Source organism: Procambarus clarkii, chromosome 51, assembly GCF_040958095.1.
Source record: "Procambarus clarkii isolate CNS0578487 chromosome 51, FALCON_Pclarkii_2.0, whole genome shotgun sequence".
Taxonomy (NCBI): Eukaryota; Metazoa; Arthropoda; class Malacostraca; order Decapoda; family Cambaridae; genus Procambarus; species Procambarus clarkii.
In genome coordinates, this window is record NC_091200.1 from 5,911,595 (window position 1) to 5,927,228 (window position 15,634).

Below are 15,634 nucleotides of genomic sequence, written 5' to 3' on the forward strand. Positions count from 1 at the left end.
AAGTAATTGTTAAAAGGTAAGCCTGGGTTTTCCTTCACTCCTTCACTGGTCTAGGCCGGAATTGCTAACAGCAGTTTCCCCGTGGTTGACTGAAGGGCTCCCAGGGTGAATCAGTGGCACCCCCAGTGGTGGGAGCAAAGACCCGGGTGGTGGGTATTACTGGTCCTCTCCTGTGGAACCATGCGACTCCGGTGAGTCCCAAGAGTTGGAGGGGCTGAGTACTCTGCCTTCCCTTCTGAGCCCCTAGCAGCCCCCTGCTAGCGGAGCCCCAGCCCACCCCCTGTGACAAAATATATTATATATATATATATATATATATATATATATATATATATATATATATATATATATATATATATATATATATATATATATATATATATATATATTATATTATATATATATATATATATATGTCGTACCTAGTAGCCAGAACGCACTTCTCAGCCTACTATGCAAGGCCCAATTTGCCTAATAAGCCAAGTTTTCATGAATTATTTGTTTTTCGACTACCTAACCTACCTAACCTAACCTAACTTTTTCAGCTACCTAACCTAACCTAACCTATAAAGATAGGTTAGGTTAGGTTAGGTAGGGTTGGTTAGGTTCGGTCATATATCTACGTTAATTTCAACTCCAATAAAAAAAATTGACCTCATACATAATGAAATGGGTAGCTTTATCATTTCATAAGAAAAAAAATAGAGAAAATATAATAATTCAGGAAAACTTGGCTTATTAGGCAAATCGGGCCTTGCATAGTGTATGTATGTATGTATGTATGTATGTATGTATGTATGTATGTATGTATGTATGTATGTATGTATGTGTATATGTGTATATATATATATATATATATATATATATATATATATATATATATATATATATATATATATATATATATATATATATATATATATGGTAACAAATCAGGAGGAAGAAATCAATGAACTAGTGAAAGAAAATGAGGTGTGGAAAGTGAAGTGTGGTGACTTTGAAGAAATAAACAAGAAAATATACTCATATGGTGAACAACTCCAAAGGACCCTGAGGGCTAACACAGAGTTAGGCAAGGATCTGCAACTGGAAACGTCATTGACAACTCACATAGAGGAAGTTAATAAAGAACTAGAAAAGTATAAAGAAGAAATAAAAAGAGACGTATGCGCAAGTTGTAAAAGAGAAAGAGACGATTAAGGAAGTGTGTTTGGAAGTCAAAACCAGAAATGACAAACAAGAAGCGGATCTTAGGTAAGTAAATAGGAAATAACTGGTTACCATCAGTAAACTAGTACAAAACACTGCAGATAGAAGTAAATCCATAATAATTTTTGGATGTTCAGAGAAGGAAATTTCATCTAGGGTGGACCGAGCAGCAGTAGAGATGAAAATCATAGAAAAAATAGTAGGATTAGGAGAAGGCCTAACTTCAAAGGAGCATGTCAGTGATTTTAGGAGGATAGGAAAATATGAGAAAGACAAGAACCGCCCCTTAAGGGTGACGTTTAATGGAGTGAAGTACTGTATGACAGAAGTGCTTCGGAATACCAGAAAATTGCAATGTGACGAGGATGGCAAACATTGGTCAATAAGACAAGACCTCTCAAAAGAGGACAAAGAAAAGCTGAAAATGAACCTGATTGAAACGAAATGTCTAAATGGTGATACAAATGAAGAAAGAAATTCTTTTTTTCCCTACAAAGTGTCAGGGACTGGAAAGCTTGTGAAATGGTACATAAAGACAAACAAAATCATTAAAGGAAGGGGGGTGTAAAGAAGAAAGGGAAGGAGAACATGTTCCTGAAAATAGTATATACCAACACAGATGGTGTGAGATCGAAAATATTGGAGTTGAAAGATAGAATTCAGTTCAAAGTCCCAGATATTGTCGCATTAACAGAGATGAAACAAAGAAAATATTTTAAATGAGGTCGTATTCCCAAGTGGCTACTCAGTTTGGAGACGTGACAGAAAAACTAGGAAGGGGTAAGGAGTAGCTGTGCTGGTGAAAGAACACCTGAAGGAAAGAGTTAATAATTGAAAACCCTCGAGATATTGACAATGGCATTGCAGGTCTGGAATCAAGATGATAAGCTAATAATTTTAAATGCCTACAGCCCACCAGCAAGCAACACATGGACAAAGGAAGAACTGGATGACAAATGAGAGGGCCTCATAATAATCATGAGAGAGATTATGGTATGAGCTGACACAGATAAATCCCAATTGTTGGTACTGGGGGGCTTTAACTTTAAGGTAATAGACTGGGAGGCCTACGGGGCAAGAACAGAGGACATTTGGACAGGCAGATTTGTAAACCTCATCTTGACAGGAGACATTCACTTCTAGCAGGCCACAAGAATGAGGGAAGGGGATGTTCCGTCAGTACTGGATCTAATATTCACCAGAAAAGAAAAAGAGGTATTTGACATCCAGTACCTTCCTCCCTTGGGAATGTGATCCTGTCTTCTTGGACATTAAATATGCGATGCGATATAATCTAGTAGAGAATGAGGACATTGAAACAGTTGTTAAACTCGATTTCAAGAGAGGACGCTATGGGGAACTTAGAAATTTTTTTCATCAGTATAATTGGACAGACTTGTTGCTAAGCAAGCAAGTAAATGAGATGGTTTCAAATTTTGCAAAATATACAATGAAGGCACACAAACATTCATACCAAAACAGAGATGCAGACCTAGGAAACAGGGTTGGTTCAACAGAAATTGCGAGAGGGCCAAAGATCAAAAGACACAAGCATGGAATCAATATAGAAAGAGGCCTAACCCCAAACATACCAGTGATACAAAGATGCAAGAAACAACTACACGTCAGTAAGGAGAGAGGTATAGAGGAACTTTTGAGAACGTTATAGAAGACAAATGTAAATCAGACCCGACCCAGGCCAATTCAATAAGTTCATTAAAAGCAAGCTGCAGGCAAAGGATAATATTCAGAGATTGAAAATGGGGGACAGATACACAGAAAATGAAAAAGAAATGTGTGAAACATTAAACGAAAAATTCCAAAGTGTGTTTGTACAAAATGAGATCTTCAGAGAACCAGACACAATAAGAATTCCAGAGAACAACATAGGTCACATAAAGGTGTCAAGAAACAAAGTGAAACGAATGCTCTTGGAGGTAAGTAAGAACAAAGCAGTTGACCCAGATGGAGTTTCACCATGGGTTCTGAGAGAATGTGCACCTGAGGTCAGCATTCCACTTCACCTGATTTTTCAGACATCCCTGTGTACAGGAGTCCTAGCAGATGTGTGGAAAAGGGCTAACATAGTTCCAATCTACAAAAGTGGCAGCAGGGAAGACCCCCTCAATTATAGACCTGTATCACTGACAAGTGTAATAGTCAAAATATTGGAAAAAACTAAAAACTAAATGGGTACAACACCTGGAGAGAAATGATATAATATCAGACAGACAGTATAGTTTTCGATCTGGAAGATCCTCAGTTTCTATGACTGAGCCACAGAGATTTTACAGGAAAGAGATGGTTGGGTTGACTGCATCTATCTGGACCTAAAAAAGGCTTTCGACAGAGTTTCACATAAGAGGTTGTTCTGGAAACTGGAAAATATTGGAGGGGTAGCAAGTAAGCTTCTAACATGGATGAAAAATTTTCTGACATAGAAAAATGAGGGCAGTTATCAGAGGCAATGAATTGGACTGGAGAAATGTCACAAGTGGAGTACCACAGGGTCAGTTCTTGCACCGGTGATGTTCATTGTCTACATAAATGATCTACCAGATGGAATACAGAAATATATGAACATGTTTGCTGATGATGCTAAGATAATAGGAAGGATAAGAAACTTAGATGATTGTTATGCCCTTCAAGAAGACATGGACAAAATAAGCATATGGAGCACCATTTGGCAAATGGAATTTAATGTGAATAAATGCTATATTATGGAATGTGGAATAGGAGAACATAGACCCCACACAACCTATAAATTATGTGAGAAATCTTTAAAGAATTCTGATAAAGAAAGAGATCTAGGGGCGGTTCAAGATAGAAAACTATCACCTGAGGACCACATAAATAACGTTGTGCGAGGAGCCTATGCCACACTTTCTAACTTCAGAATGGCTTTTAAGTACATGGATGGCAAAATACTAAAGAAATTGTTCACGACTTTTGTTAGACCAAAGCTAGAATATGCAGCAGTTGTGTGGTGCCCATATCTTAAGAAACACATCAACAAACTGGAAAAGATGCAAAGACACCCTACTAAGTGGCTCCCAGAACTGAAGGGCAAGAGCTACGAGGAGAGGTTAGAGGCATTAAATATGCCAAAACTAGAAGACAGAAGAAAAAGAGGTGATATGATCACTACATACAAAATAGTAACAGGAATTGATAAAATTGATAGGGAAGATTTCCTGAGACCTGGAGCTTTAAGACAAGAGGTCATAGATTTAAACTAGCTAAACACAGATGCCGAAGAAATATAAGAAAATTCACTTTCGCAAACAGAGTGGTAGACGGTTGGAACAAGTTAGGTGAGAAGGTGGTGGAGGCCAAGACTGTCAGTAGTTTCAAAGCGTTATATGACAAAGAGTGCTGGGAAGACAGGACACCATGAGTGTAGCTCTCATCCTGTAACTACACTTAGGTAATTACACACACACACACACACACACACACAATTCTTCAAATTATTCTTTCTTCAAGAAATTCTTCAAGAGTCAGAGAGAGAGAAAAAGATTTGGGGGTTGATATCATGCCAGACATGTCTCCCTACAACCCATATCAAAAGGATAACATCAGCGGCATATGCCAGGCTGGCCAACATAAGAACGGCATTCAGAAACTTGTGTAAGGAATCATTCAGAACTTTGTATACCACATATGTCAGGCCAATCCTGGAGTATGCAGCCCCAGCATGGAGTCCATATCTAGTCAAGGATAAGACTAAACTGGAAAAGGTTCAAAGGTTTGCCACTAGACTAGTACCCGAGCTGAGAGATATGAGCTACGAGGAGAGACTACGGGAATTAAACCTCACTTCGCTGGAAGACGGAAGAGTTAGTGGGGGACATGATCACCACATTCAAGATTCTCAAGGGAATCGATAGGGTAGATAAAGACAAGCTATTTAACAGAAGGGGCACACGCACTAGGGGACACAGGTGGAAACTGAGTGCCCAAATAAGCCACAGAGATATTAGAAAGAACTTTTTTAGTGTCAGAGTGGTTGACAAATGGAATGCATTAGGAAGTAATGTGGTGGAGGCTGACTCCATACACAGTTTCAAGCGTAGATATGATAGAGCCCAATAGGCTCAGGAACCTGTACACCTGTTGATTGACGGTTGAGAGGCGGGACCAAAGAGCCAGAGCTCAACCTTTGCAAGCACAATTAGGCGAGTACACACACACACACAGTTGTCAACCCCAATAAATGTGGATAACAACATTTCATTCATTTGGGCCTTAGGAGCCTCAAACCACTGACATCAAGAGTGGGAGGGAGTAGCCTGGTTGATAAGCGCTACCTTCTCCCACACTTGGGGTTGGTGTCGGGAAACCGACACACACACAAATAACACAGTCTCCCCTAGTCTGTACTCCCTTCAGGATGGAAAATGGGAGACTCCGTGACGTCATGGAAGTCATTGTATATTTACATTATGAAACATTGTTAATAGACTAGTTTAGTCTCTAGAGTTAACAAAAAAGTAATCAATAAGACTGAATATAATTATTTACACAGTATTGTAGCTAGGTTCCCTTGTTAATGTAAAATTACTTTGAGTGAGGAACCAGAGCATAAGGGCGTTGGCCCGAGTGGGAGGAAGGCGTCCACATTGACAATAACAACAAAAGGGATCAGCCTACCACGCTGTTTTAGAACTGGTGTAACAGCAAGACACCCCATTTACGTGTCAACACCAACAACACAGCCTAACAACATCACAACAACGACTGTATCCGTCTACCAAGTATTGTATATTATTCTAGTGCACTGTTTAATATAAATAGTAGATGGTTAAGTCGTGGAAGATCCCCAAATACACCGTACGTGAACCCCATTACAACCCTCACAGTTCATGTCATACCTGTAATTGATATGTTTAGGGAACTTTGATTAATTCCTTGCATCCCATACAGGTAAATTGTGAGAGGAGCATCAAGAATCTGCGCAAACAGTTGGTTCATACACATAATTAACTACTTGTTTGCCAAGCCTTGTCCTTCCCACCAGCCGCCATTACGTGGCACAAAGAGGCAGGGCCACACCCAATCTGAGGCTACACCTACACGCCTTACCAGGCCCATTCTACTGGCATAGCTAAGCCATTTATGCTTTTAGTAGTAGTAGTCATAATTAATTATTATATTAGTAGTTTAGACCACCATATGTGGTACACTGTATATTGAAATAACTGAAATAATAGATTTAAAGGTAAACAATTGGTAGTTTAAGAAGGAGCCATAACAAAGTGGTTTAGGCTACCAATTGTCCCTCCCAATAGTGTGTAAGAAGATTTCAGGCAGTTTACCAGTATATACAGTCCACTTAATTAATTCTTACTTACTAAGAAAAATAAATAAGACATAACTTTATTTTATTAAATCAATTTGAAAAAGAGAGATTAGCTGCCTGGAATTTCCCCACAGTTGGTGGTTTGTGGCCTCCTTGGGCCCAAATGAATGGAATATTATTATTCACGTTTATTGTGGTTGACAATTTATATGACTGGGGAATGGGTCACCTAATTCCTTCATGCTTAGGTGGCAGCTTAGAAAAGGCTTAAAGTTCCAGTTGGGCAGCAGTTAGGTGCTTCTGGACTCCTTCCTTATTGTGGTATTGTGGCTGTTCAGTAATATGGTTAATAGAGCAACTGTCTCCCCACCAATTAATTTACATATAACATGGGTCATGATAGTCGTATTGATACAATGAAAGAGAAAATACATGCCACTAATTAAAGAAAACAATTATTTTTTCAGCCACATAGAAAAGGAAATGTTGGACAGAGAGCTCCAAATGATTCAAGCCTCATCCTCAGTAGTGCTTCCATGTGTATGGTGATGACCCCAATCATTAGCTCTGCCTGCCTGTTATTCATAAATTGTGTGTTTATAAAGTTTATTCTCAAGTAGAAAACATTCCTGACTAGTGCAAATATTACTCTACATTTTTCATCAAGAGCTTCATCTTTATTAAATGTTCATGTTAGCTTGAAGTTAGGGCTTCAAACTGTAGAAAATACTGTACAAGTATTTTTTATTTAAAAATATGAGATACTGTACAGTACTATTGGAGATATATGAAATGATTCATATACAGTATAATAGCCATAATACATAAATTTATGCAAAATCCATTAGCCACATCAAGCAGCATAAAATCATTTAAATGTATATTACCTATGTGCTGGATATTAATACTGTATACAGTATTTGTATTGTGAAGTACATTGTATTGGAAGTGAACAGCCAATACCCAGCCTTAATATATATACAGTACATGTACTCACACATGTACATACACACATGAACATATACAATACACATGTACATGTATACACAGTTTATATTGTATATATATATTTCTATGAATGTTAAACTGACTGACTTATGCACCTTCCCACTATTTCTACCTACCATGTTGTAATGGTATTGTTTTGAAAACAATTTACTTAATTTATTATTAGTGTCATTCCCCATGCATACCATGTTTCTCATCCTAGGTCAAAGAATGTAAGGATTTAGAGATATTGATTAAAAATTAATGTGTGATTCGTACAAGGTACAGTGGTAGAAGAATTGCTGTACAGAGTTGCTTTGTGGTGGCAAGTGTAGTATGGGTGTTGCTTGTGACTGTAAAGTGAGAGAAAATGCAGCAAGTGGAGTTTTGACATGGAGTGATCAACATACCTTACTTTCTCAATGCCATCCTCTCCCATTACAAAACTCGGTTCTCTCTTCCTTAAATAGAAAGCGCCGCCGGGATACTGAATAACGAGTAGGCTACAGTACATTCTATCTTGTAAATTAGTTATATACAACTGGAATAAATCAGAGGTAGCTATAAAAGTATAAACATACCATGATTTACCTTTAACAAGTTAAAGCATTTATCACAGGAAATGTAATAATTTTGTATACTGTAATTATCAGCACCTACCCTCCTAATTTTACTCTTACCAAATCTTGTCAAATTTATTCTTGTGAAGTGTAGAATCAGTATTAAACAAGAACATTTATACATTTTCATCAGTATCTTTTAAAAACGTAGGGCATGGATGACTTACAAATATATACAGTACAGTATTAATGTATGAGACATTATCAACTGAAAAGTTTAAACTACTGTACAGTATAAAAATAAAATTTATAAATAGCTGTGTTGTATTCCTTAATCTGGCACATTTGACAGTTTTTAGTTTAGTTTAGAGAAATTGTTAAAATCTCAAGCAAATTTGTATAATAACTATAATAGGTTACCTTGAGGTTACCTTGAGGTGCTTCCGGGGCTTAGCGTCCCCGCGGCCCGGTCGTCGACCAGGCCTCCTGGTTGCCGGACTGATCAACCAGGCTGTTGGACGCGGCTGCTCGCAGCCTGACGTACGAGTCACAGCCTGGTTGATCAGGTATCCTTTGGAGGTGCTTATCCAGTTCTCTCTTGAACACTGTGAGGGGTCGGCCAGTTATGCCCCTTATGTGTAGTGGAAGCGTGTTGAACAGTCTCGGGCCTCTGATGTTGATAGAGTTCTCTCTCAGAGTACCAGTTGCACCTCTGTTTTTCAACGGGGGTATTCTGCACATCCTGCCATGTCTTCTGGTCTCATGTGATGTTATTTCTGTGTGCAGGTTTGGGACCAGCCCCTCTAATATTTTCCACGTGTAAATTATTATGTACCTCTCCCGCCTGCGCTCAAGGGAGTACAGTTTTAGGCTCTTTAGTCGGTCCCAGTAGTTTAAATGTTTTACTGAGTGGATTCTAGCAGTAAAGGATCTCTGCACGCTCTCCAGTTCAGTAATTTCTCCAGCTTTGAAAGGTGCTGTCATTGTGCAGCAGTATTCCACTCTAGAGAGCACAAGCGTTATCATCATCGGTATAGCATCTCTAGTGTGAAAAGTTCTTGTTATCCAACCTGTCATTTTTCTTGCAGTTGTGACGGCTACTTTATTGTGTTCTTTAAAGGTAAGGTCATAATAGGTAAGCCTATTATGTAATTTAATAAGTTGTAAAGTTAAATTGTAATCATCAGGATATTAATCTGGCATTTATTGATTACAATATAAATTTCTTTAAACTGTAAACAAGAATTTATAATTAATGTAAACTATACTTCATAATTTAAAAATGATCACTGTATACAATCCAATTAGAAAAACCAAGACTGCATTGAAATACAGTGCTATAATTGTTTCATACAATAATACTTGTATACAGTATTATAAAACATAAAATTTATCTATTTTAAAGGTTCAAAAAATCTGAAAGCCCTTAAACAAAATTGCTAAATATGCAAAACAATTTCATATATGATTTAGTTTTGCAATCTGGCAGTATTATATTGTGTAAATATCCATGATAAATATACCTGATGTTTTGCTATAATTACGTCCAGAAACTACAAAATCATCATGGACTATTAAGTTATATTAGGAGTGTATACAGTATACTGTATTTAAACCCTCCTCTTTGGACATTATTATTATTTAATATGATTAATATGTAGGGATTATTTAATAAAAACAGTAGGGACTATTATTAGAACTTATAATGTAAAATTAATAAGTAAATAGTAGATATTAAAGATGTGATTAATATGGTCTTAAAAGAACCACCTAAAGTCCCTCTTGGTGGGAGCCCGGCGGCATTACAGGTACTTCTCCCTCCCTTGGAAACATTTCCCATGCCCCCTTCCCTGCGCAGCAACACACCATCATTGTTATAATAAAATGTGCATTTACAATCTGGGTTTTATTAGCCATATAGTTTTAATTTTGTTACAGTGGAACCTCGGTACTCAAACTCAATTGGTTCCTAAAGGCTGGTCGAGTGCCGATCTGTTCGAGTACTGAACATTTTTTCCCATATGGAATAATGTAAACAGAATTAATCCATTCCAGACCACAAAAATAAATATATCAATAGAATAAATAAATGAAATAAATGCAAATACTGTATACACTTTATCTACACTTAAGAGTTGATGGCATACGTGGAAGGTGGTGAGGCAACGGTAAGAGATGATATTCTTTGGCAGGGGAGTTCCCCCACCATTATCACAGCTTTGTCAGAGTGATATTGTTCAAGAAATCTTTGCATCCCCCCCCCCCATTTTGCACACATTTTTTTTTATTAGAGAACTAGATTTAGGCATACTAAACTCAGTAGCAAGAGCAGACATGCAGGCACCACTTTCATATTTTGCACTGAGTTTATTTTTCATCTCAATTGTGGTTCTAACTAATTTTCATTTGGCTTAGCTCGTATTAGTAACTTTCTTAGGTGTCATGGTGTCACCAAAGAAAGTTTGAGTGGGGGCAAGGTTGTTCGAGTACTGAGATTCCACTGTACTTTTTATAAATGAGCATATAAATTTATAGATTCCTCACAGGTTTTGAGGAGTTGAACCCCATAGGATCCTTAAAATTTGTGTGGTACAATATGGTATGGCTTAAAATGGTAGCAAACTGATAGTGAGAGTTGCTACAGGGCAGACACTGCAACAGCAGAGGAAGTTACTGATCTGCATAATATAATCAATGCTGCACCAGAAACTCAAGTCCTTATAATTGGCACTTTAACCACAAGACAATAGATTGGGTACATTTAATATGACAGCAGGAGGAGAACAATTTCTTGACCTGGTACAGGAATCCCTTCTCATACAGCATGTGACAGAGCCTACTCAAGGTAACAGCATTCTAGATCTTGTGCTAACATCAGAAGGGAGGGGGGGGGGGGGCACAATTGATTAAATCATGATCTTGATGTAGGGGATAACTTGCCTCTTCATGATGTCAACCTAACCCTACTGAACTTTGAAGTATCATAGACAGCATGCCCATACACACTGCACCATGCCCAGACTCCTGGAATTCTATATTTGTCAAGAAAACACCATTATCACAAGCCCTAAACATCTTTTGGAGATGGAACCTCGATACTGGGGTCATCCCCGACATAATTAAAACAGCAGAGATAATGCCACTTCACAAAGGAGCCAGTAAACACAAAAATCTTTGGGTGTTAAGAAGATTAAAAATCCCTAGAATCACAATATCTACATAACCCCCAAAAATCACCTGGAATCACAATACTGTATCTACATAACCCCAGACAACACAGGCTCAGAACAGGGTGCTTCTGCCTCTCACAATTGCTAGATCACTATGACATGACCTTAGGTGCTATGGAAGACAAGCAAAACGCAGATGTAATACACAAAGCCTTTGCACAAGCTTTCGACAAGTATGACCATAGTGTTATTATGGAAATAATTCGCTCAAAATCAATTATTGGTAAAGTAAGGAGATGGATCTTTAACTTCCTATAGAACAGAACCCAAAGTATAATAGCCAACAAAGTAAAATCAGGATCCTCCACTGTGAAAAGCTCAGTCCCCCAAAGTACCACACTGGCTTTGGTACTTTTCTTATTCTCATATCAGACATGGACAAGGATAAAAACTATAATATTGCATAATCATTTGCAGGATGAAACTAGGATTTTCATGCAAGTTGTTACGGCCCTCACTTAGCCAGTAACCAGGTTCTATCCATTCAACCTTTCTATGGGGCCTTAGTGCCTCTTCTTACCAGATCCAACCTCAAGTCATAGGCAAGTTAAGAACTAGCAGTAATAGTCAATCCAACGGGAATGGGGGATAAACAACACTAAACAAACCCATCACCACGTGAACTTCTTAACTACTGTATATACATATATTACATATGTACAGCACACAACACTGCAGGTGTCACTTTCACACAGGACACTACAAAAGAACATTGCAATCTTCAATCCCAGCGAGTCCACTTCTATCTTCTATCGCACAACACTAATGGTTCCTTCCCTGAGCCTTTCTTCTACGGTACTCATGCCAGTGAGTCCACCTTTCTCAGTAAATCCAGTCCTCCACAGTATCGTTACAGTGCCAAAACACCACTTTGACTCTCCAGCAACATGCTGGCTGGCTAACTCTAAAGGCTTCACCTATAACAAGCCTCAACTTAAGAGGACAGGCGGACATTAATTCCATCTAGTAACTCAACTGGGCTATTCCAGGATACGTTGGTCCAATCACCAATACTTCACTAACCATCACAGACAATTCACATTCTCTACTGACTCGGCCCACTTGTTCCCACTGGAACAAGTCTTGAGTTCTGGACTGCCCTGGGTGAACTGACTCTTATCGACTGAGAGTCCTGATCCTCCACATCACTTCTGAGAAGTAAAAATTGAATAGCAAGCAGGAAACTGCACAGGTGTCAGTAAGATCACAGCCTTCCATTGGGGAACAGAACATGGGGTCGGGTGCGCTCAACAGATGGTGTCGACATCGTCACAAAAGTAAACAATATAGAGGATGCAGCAAATGCCAATCTGATGTTAACCAGGTCTTTCAATGGGCCACAGATAAAACTATGATGTTTAATGAAAATGAGTTTCAGCTCCAGCACTATGGAAAAAGTGAAAATATAAAAACAGAAACCACATATAAAATACTGTACAGTCAAATCACACTATAGAATGAAAAAGCAATGTAAAGGATCTAAGAGAAATCATTTTGCAAGACCTTACTGTTAAAGAATACAATAAAGTAGCTGTCACAACTGCAAGAAAAATGACAGGTTGGATAACAAGAACTTTTAAGAAAATGGATGCCGTACCAACAATACTTTTCAAGATACTAGTGCTCTCTAGGGTGGAATATTGTTGCACACTAACAGCCCTATTAAAAGCTGGAGAAATTGCTGACCTGGAGAATGTGCAGAGATCCTTTGCTGCAGAATCCACTCTGTAAGACATCTAAATTATTGGGACCGATTTAAAGAGAGAGAGTTACATAATAATTTACACATGGAAAATATTTGAGGGACTGGTTCCAAATCTGCACATGGAAATATCATCACATGAAACCAGTAGGCACAGCAGGATGTGTAAAACTGCACCACTGAATTGCAGGGGTGCAATGGGTACACTGAGTGAGAACTTTATCAATAACAAAGGCCCAAGACTTTTCAACACTCTCCCTCCGCACACAAGGGGCATAACTTGCCGGCCTCTCATAGTGTTCAAGAGAGAACTCAATAAACACCTCCAAAGAAGACCTGATCAACCAGGCTGTGATTTAAATGTCAGGCTGCAAGCAGCCACATCCAACAACCTGGTTGAATAGACCACCAACCAGGAGGCCTTTTACAAGGCTGGGCCACAGGAACAGTGATCCCCAGAATCACCAGAAGGTAGTTAGTGCATGATAATGAACATCCCAACAATAATAATTATGTATATATTATCACAACCCAAAAATGTATCTTATAATCTAGAAGCAATTTATGGACACGTGTAAGCACTATCACAATAATGGCAATGTTTTTCAGTCTTATTCACTAAATAATGCATACAGGGGTATAGGCATGTAAATCTATGGGTTCGCACTAATATGCTCAACCAGGTATGGTGCAATTGAGTAATTGGATATCATTCACTGGAATCTATTTTGATGCACTTAAATTGAAGATATATTTCATTGCAGGTACAGTATATATCACATGAATATGCATCGCTCTTGAAGTTAGAAGTTATTAAAGCACACCTATTTCCGGTAGAATCCCTTAAATTTATAACATGCACTTAACATCTAGGTTAAGTGCATGGTATAGAAATCCTAAATATATAACACCTATATTTAGGTCAAGAATTTTAATCATAGCATGAATTTCTAAAGAACTGTCACATACAAGGTTGTTGTCCCAAGGTAACACTAGTGTTGACGAGAGCCTCCGACAGATGTAACGTTAACAACAATACTGATTATAAAAAAAAAAAAGCCAACAGTTAGCCATGTAACCCCCGTTTCCCCACCAATCACTCACAGCCTTTCTTCACGCGGGTTACAAATAACCTCACTTTACTCCAAAACCATGAAACCCAACTGATTGTCCCCCCATTCCACCTTGATTTTATACAACTCCTAAAACTTCAACGCAACTGGAGGATACCTTTCCAAAGTATGCACCAAATTCAGCATTAGCCTCAGTCTTTGCTTTGATGAAGAAAAATTGCTACCCAGATACAACAGCGATTTACATAGACCTCGCATCCTCTTGAACAATGCATCCTCGGTTACTAGCATTGTATGGACCCTGCAATGCCATATCATGCAGGGATGGTGGTTACCAAACCAACTATATTTTCACAGCTGAATTATATGCCTTAAACCAAGCTCTCCAAACAATCACAATATTACCAGTTGGGATATACAGTACACGATCTGTAGTGACTCCAAGAGTGCGATTCAAGCAATTACATACTCCTCCACAACATGCAAAGTTTGTTCACCCAAACATTCAACTTCTCCATGAACGTCAATTGAAAGGTTAGAACATCTCTATCCATTGGGAACCCTGTGCCTTATAGCATGCTCCATAATGAACTTGTAGACCAACTGGCCAAAGCAATGCCCAACACACCATACAATATCTGCCATCCAATTCCTCATGTTGCACGTAAAGGAGCCTTTAAAGTTACTGTACCATCACCCAAGATTTTGTAACCAAAAGGAAAACATCATGTTCATCTTTATACTACGGGTCCATAAACAAGAACTGGGAAACATGTCAGGTATAAAACTAAAGAAAATGAAATAACGACAGCGCCCACCTACAGGCTATTCCTGCCTGTGCCACCTCTTGTGGTGGCTTAATCTTCGTCAATCTATAACGATGGCCAGATTAAGGCTAGAACACACCAAACTGGCAGCACACAGCTCCAAATACAGAACAGACATCAACAAACTTTGCATCCACTGTCATATTCCAGAAACAATTAAACATTATCACCTCCAATTTTTTACATCATAGTGCCAGAGTAAACACTAAAACAGAATAAACTAAACTAGTGCCAGAGTGAACTAAAACAGAGTAAACTAAACAAACTAAGTACTTGTTGAACTAAACATTTAGTTTAGTTCAACAAGTACTTATCGCCTTTAAAATACATTTTAACATTGAGTGTATATTAGGAGATGAACTCCCATTACATTTAAAATATCAAATAGTCAAAGCATTGGTTAAATACCTCCAATCAACCAACAAATTGGGCCACATTTGACATATACCTCGCGCCACCCACACCCAAACACAAAACAATCAGCATTTTTTTCTTTTAGTCGCTGCTCCTCTATCTACAGCAATCCTACAGCAAGAGACAACAAACAAAACTCTTCAAACCGTGTCATTCTCCACACTGAGGCGCCACGGAGACGAGTCTTCTTCTATTAGTACTTGTGCAACCATCGGGGGGATAAATCATTCGTGCAACACAAACTCTAAGTAACCATTATACAGAATACGAGCGACAGACAGACGTAACGTAGACAATAACACTGAATACGGGTTCACCGGACACGCTCAT

The 15,634-nt window shown here is 38.4% G+C and overlaps 2 long non-coding RNA genes across 3 annotated transcripts in view; one reads left to right on the top strand and one right to left on the bottom strand.

Moving 5' to 3' along the window:
* The window catches only part of LOC138351881 (uncharacterized), a 31,999-nt gene extending 16,407 nt beyond the window's left edge, over nucleotides 1-15,592 (bottom strand). For both annotated transcript variants that reach the window (XR_011222647.1, XR_011222646.1), the window contains exon 1: nucleotides 15,451-15,592. This is a non-coding gene — a long non-coding RNA (uncharacterized lncRNA). The remainder of the gene's footprint in view (nucleotides 1-15,450) is intronic.
* LOC138351882 (uncharacterized) lies at nucleotides 6,077-9,954 on the top strand. Its single transcript, XR_011222648.1, has 2 exons — nucleotides 6,077-8,473; nucleotides 9,194-9,954. It is a non-coding gene; the product is annotated as an uncharacterized lncRNA (long non-coding RNA).
* Nucleotides 15,593-15,634: the final 42 nt, after the last annotated feature.